This window comes from Mesoplodon densirostris, chromosome 8, assembly GCF_025265405.1.
Source record: "Mesoplodon densirostris isolate mMesDen1 chromosome 8, mMesDen1 primary haplotype, whole genome shotgun sequence".
Lineage (NCBI taxonomy): Eukaryota > Metazoa > Chordata > Mammalia > Artiodactyla > Ziphiidae > Mesoplodon > Mesoplodon densirostris.
In genome coordinates, this window is record NC_082668.1 from 89,411,310 (window position 1) to 89,417,367 (window position 6,058).

At 38.7% G+C, this 6,058-nt stretch overlaps 1 pseudogene; it reads right to left on the minus strand.

Moving 5' to 3' along the window:
- Positions 1–1,422: 1,422 nt before the first annotated feature.
- LOC132495243 (large ribosomal subunit protein eL31-like) lies at positions 1,423–1,787 on the minus strand (annotated as a pseudogene).
- Between the last annotated feature and the right edge of the window lie 4,271 nt (positions 1,788–6,058).

The window sequence follows — 6,058 nt, forward strand, 5'->3', positions numbered from 1 at the left end:
AGTTGTTTTGGAATTTATGGTATGGAGCTTGGAAGAGACACTTTGGCTGATGATAAACACCTTATTTAGGAGTCATTAGGAGCTTAGACTCAGTGAGATAACACATAACAGAGATATCTCTTTAATTAAAGATAGTAATCAAAGGTAAGGCATTGGTAGCCCACAGAGAAAGTGTAGTCTGAATAGAAGAGGACTGAAAGTAGAATTATCTTAAATGATAAACAACATTTAAGTGGTAGTCCAGGAAAGAAAAATGCACAAAAGAGAAACTGAGAAGAATAGCCAAGAGGAAAATCAGGAAAGCGAATATAGTAGATACCATTGGTCGCCTGCTCAGCAGCATCCCTCCCTGCTTCTTTGCTAAGAGACCCCTGATTCTGTTCAGATATTCACTCCCCACACACATAGCCATGGGACTCAGAAAAGATACCCTCAGCCAATCAGTGCATGGCATTTCTCTGGTGACTATTACTGTCCCAAAAGTGGACATGTGACCGCCATTGGCCCAGTCAGATCAAGGACTTTATTTCATGATTGGGAGGAGAGGTTCGTCCATTCCTCTGGTTGGGAACCAGGAAGCATGCTGCGCTACTTAGTGTTGGCAGCCATTTTGTGATCATGAGAGGAACTAATCTTAGGATGTTGTGGACAGTAAAGCAAAAAGAACCTAGATTCCTGGTGATGTTCAATCGTGGTATCCATTGCTCTGGAGCCAGCCCTCTATTTGAGCTTACTGTTAAGTGAGATAAACTTTCTTATTGTTTAAACCAGTTTGGATTGAGTTTCTTTTACCTGCTGCCAAAAGCATCCTAACTGACATCTGAGTACAGAAATCCAGAAAAGAGTTTCAAGATCTGGGAAGATCTACTTGGCCAGAAGTTATAGAGAGGACAAGTAAGGTAAGAACTAAAAAGTGTGATTGGATGGCAACAAAGAGGTGGTTGGTGACATTAGGGAGAGCAGTGTCAGTTGACTGGGGGAGGAAGGAGAGCCATATTTCAGTGAGTTTGAGTGAATTGGAGTGAGGAAAACAGAAATAAGGAGTTTGACATTGAAGGTAAGAAAAAAGATTAAGTGTTGTGGAGGACATAGGCAAAAGGAGTATTATTTTTTAAATATTTAAGATGAGCATGTTTAGTAGGAAGGATGATAATCATATGTACTGATAGCCTATTATGTGTTAGGCACTGTACCGTATGTTAATTCCGTATGGTAATATTATATGTTAATTCCACATGTTAATATTTTTAGTCTTCATAACACCTGCATGGGGGTAGATGTTATTATCCCCATTTACATGTGAAGAAATTGGGACCTAGGAAAGATTGAGAGTAACTTTCTAAAGATCATAAACCTGGGAATTGGCAGATTCAAATCCAGGTCATTTGTTTTTGATGGTTTTATAACTTTGTCAATCAGTGGTCAGTTCTCATCCACACTGACTGAATGTAGATTTTTGGAAGTGGTGACAGATACATAGGTGACCAATGTATAGAACTTGTTTGGTGAATCTTCACCCTCATTACATTTTCTGGACAGTCACACATGGATACAGTATGGGACATTCCTTATTCCTTCAGCCCAGACAGGTTTGCTGAGCTGGTGTCAATGAGCATATCTGGAATTCCCATCTCCTTCGTGGCAAATTTCTGAATCTCTATGAGTGCCCAAGGGGTGTGCTTCTCGAAACCCACTCCACGGATGTGCTTGTGAATGGAGATGGTGTATTCTCTGGTCGCTACCTCATTGTTGGCAGAACGGCCCTTGTCCTTCTCACCACGCTTCTTTCAGAGCCATTCGCAGGGCCCGGGTTAGAACGGAAGAGCATAAGGTATTCCAAATCCAGATCATTTTACTCTAATGCCCTACTCTTCACTGTACTTCCCTCCCTAAGATTCCAGTAGAGAGAAGCAGATTGAAGAAAGGGGAATGATTTATTAAGTAAAGACCATCTAATACCTTAGAGAATGTATATAGCATAACCTTAGTGAGTGGCAGTTGGTTCCATCTGGACCACGCTCCAGCAGTCCAAACGTGGAATCAGAATTGCCTCTCTTTTGTGCTCCTCATATAGCCTTCAGTTACCTTGAATTCACGGATGCCAAACCACAGATGCCAAACGGCGGTTACTGAGGGCCAACTATAAGCTATACTCAGATTTTTGACTGCACGGAGGATCAGCACCGCTAACCCCCATGATGTTCAAGGGTCAACTGTATATTAAGCAAGGTGATAACCTACATTCCCTTTAATTGAAGTGTGTTTTTTCCCTTTAACTATACCCTTGGTTAATTACATGTAAGGTATATGTAATTTTGGTATTTTGCCTGGAATATTGATGTTGGACAAGCAGGAGAGGGGGGTGGGGAGCACTTGACCAGAGCTAATGGTACCAGATGTGAAGGAAAGCCTGGATCCACTGGAAATGTTTTGGAGTTCTGGGCAAGTGTCCTATATTGTGAGGTATTGAGAATTCACAAGAGGCAAGTAAGATGTAGCCTCCAAGGCCACACTAAGGAGGACAAAGGTCTCTCTGATTGGCTTTCCTAATAAACTACCCAGCTGACTTGGGATATGTTATAATGCGGGGTGGGGCTATGTGTGTGCAGAAGTTACAGAGGCTTGTTAAGTAAAGCACTGGGAGATGAGATGGGCTTGCATAGCCTTGTTCATAATGCACCCTTTTGAACCAGGACACAGCCTATAGCAGACACTGGTTGATTCCCTCTCCAGCCTTTTCAACCTAGGTGATAAGTCTAAGCTAATCACAGTACTCCCATCCCACTTGCTACTAGTTTGTTTGTTTGTAACAGCTTTGAAATGTCATTGACATAAAAATTATATTTTTATATATATTTAGGGTGAACAACTTGATACACATATACATTATGAAATGAGCACCACAATCAAGCGAATTAACATATCCATCACCTCTACATAGTGACCTGTGTGTGTGTGTGTGTGTGTGTGTTGAGAAGATTTAATTTAAGAGCTATCCTTTTAGCAAATTTCAAGTACAGGCATAGCTCAGAGATATTTTGGGTTCAGTTCCAGACCACCACAATAAAGCTAGTATCACATTAAAGTGAGGCACATGAAGTTTTTGGTTTCCCAGTGCATATGAAAGTTATGTTTGCACTATATTGTAATCTATTAAATGTGCAATAACATTATGTCTAAAAAAATAATATGCATACCTTAATTTAAAATACTTTATTGCTAAAAAATGCTAACCATCATCTGAGCCTTCAGCAAGTCATAATCTTTTTGCTGGTGGAGTTTGAAATATTGCAGAAATTATCAAAATGTGACACAGAGACACAAAGTGAGCAAATGCTATTGGAAAAATGGCCCCAATAGACTTGCCTGACACAGGGTTGCCACAAACCTCCGATTTGTAAAAAAAACACAGTATCTGTGAAATGCAATAAAAATGAGGTAGGCCTGTGTATAATAAGTATGTTAACTATCGTTACCATGTTGTACCTTAGATCTCCAGGACTTATTCATCTTACATAATTGAAACTTTGTACCCTTAGACCAATATCCCTTTACTACTAGTTATTACTAGACATGGACAGAACTCAGCCAGTCTCAGCTAATGAGACATGAGACAAGAAAGCATAGAGCCCTCATGCGTCCTTGCAGCATCTTAGAACCATGGGAGCTTTATGCTGAAGCCAATGCTAAGGACAGCGGAGGAGAGAAAAGAAGAACCTGGTCCTTGATGACATTTTTATTGATAGTCATCTCTGGTTTAGTGCCTGCCCTACCTCTGAATATCCTACGTAAGACAATAAATTTTCTTACTGTTGAAGCCAGTTTGTTTCTGATTTTCTATTACTTTGCAGCTGAGAGCATCCTACTGTATGTATCTGCCACAGCATAGCAAGCATAATGACACCAATAACATCCTCTAAGACTGTAAGCCTAACTGGACTCTTTAGGGTACCATCAGGTCCCCAAGGGTCATGGCCACTCAAAGCCAAGGAAGAGGAATTGGCGGATCCTTGTGCCAGTTACAGGTGCAGGTAAGTCAAAAGTAGAAATATGAAACTGGCTAGAATGGTTATCTCTGGGTTGTGCAAGTGAGGAGGGGAGGTAGGTAAGAAAAGCTTTACTTTTCAATGTATGCATTTTAATTTTTTTAATCATAGGCACGTGTCACTTTTATAACTAAAAGATTTTTATTGTGCTAAAATATACAATTTACCATTTAACCATTTTAAAGCACACAGTTCAGTAACACTTAGCACATTCATATTGTGAAATCATCACCACCATCCACCTCAAGAACTTTTTCCATTTTCTCAAACCAAAACTTCGTACCCATTAAACAATAACTCCCCATTTCCTTCTACCCTCAGTCCTTGGCACTGTTCTACTTTCTGTCTTTGAATTTGACTACTCTAGGTACCACAAGTAAGTGGAATCCTCCAGTATTTATCCTTTTGTGACTGGAGTATTTTACTCAGCATAATGTCTTCAAGGTTCATCTATGCCCTAGCATGTTTCAATACCTCATCCCTTCTTATGGCTAAATAATATTCCATTGTGTATATATATCTCACTTTGTGTATCCATTCATCCATTGATGGACAGTTAGATTGCTTCCACCTTTTGGCTATTGAGAATAATGTTGCTGTGAACATGTGTGTACAAATAACTGTTCAATACTGAAAACTTTTAAATTAAGCCTCTAACGGGGTGGGATGAAATCTGGGGGGAAAATTAATGAAAATGTTAACTATGGTTGTGTATGGGTGATGAGGTTATTTCATTTTTGTTCATTATAAAGTCACAGACTTTCTTTAATAATCATATATTAATTTAAAGAAAGAAATGTACTTTTTTTGAAAAAAGAAAGAAACTTAGAAAGGATAAACAACAAGGTGCTACTGTATAGCACAGTGAACTATATCTAATCTGGGATAAACCATAATGGAAAACCATAATGGAAAAGAATATTAAAAAAAGAATGTATACATGTGTATAGTGGAGTCACTTTGCTGTACAGTAGAGACTGGCACAACATTATAAATCAACTATACTTCAATTTTTAAAAAGACTAAAAAAAAGTTAAAGTAAAACTGACTTTAGGAACAGAAAAGTTTACACAAGGAAGGGAGGAAATAAAGCAATATTCATGAATTGCCTACTGTATGTGAGGCATTTTAGCAGGCCTTAGTACACTTTTTGGTGTGCTGGAAGCTTCTGATGAGGATCAATACTAATAAGTAAATAAATAGGTCATTAAGTTCAGAAAAGAAATGTTGTCTGAGACAGAAATGCTGATGTTCATAGAACCTTAGCCAGTTAGTACACTTACAAACTTGCTTACTCTTATGCCCAGTTGGATAAATTAAGTAGAAACAATTGCAAATCATCACCTATAGCCTCCAAAAGACCTTGTTTTTTTAGAATTGATTTTGTGTTGGATTGGCCAAAAAGTTCGTTCAGGTTTTGCCATAACATCTTCCAAACGAACTTTTTGGCCAACCCAATAGTTCCTATTGTTGCATAACTGTATCAAAAAAAAAGTTTAATAGTTGGTTAACTTTCCTGAGCTCCTTCCCCCGCCTTTTGAACACTTTAGCTTGCCCCCTCTTCTACTCTGTACAAGACTTTTGGCGTTTCATGCCCCCAGGTCTCTAAATGTATCTTCGCCTCAAAGAAAAATTATTCTGAATGTCTTTCCATGAAAAGGATTACTTGAAAACAATCATCCTGTTAAGATGATGCATTTCACAGTTCCTTGTCTACCACTGGATAATGTTTTAGGAAGAAAATCTCTTTCCCATTATAATAGGCACCAAATTCAGTTTCATCCTGTTGGCATCTGAAGAACTGAGCCAAAGGTGGGGCAGAATACTTAAATCAGCAGACAACATCGTCATCCTACAGCCACCTTCCCTTAGCTCACATCCCACCAATGAAAGAAAATAAGAGGAAAAATATTAAAACTCCTATGTACTAAATGGAATTAAAAGAATACTTTTGAGAAACTTGACTCAAAACAAACTTGCAAAACTGAGATCTTTTGCCACCTGTTAAGGCA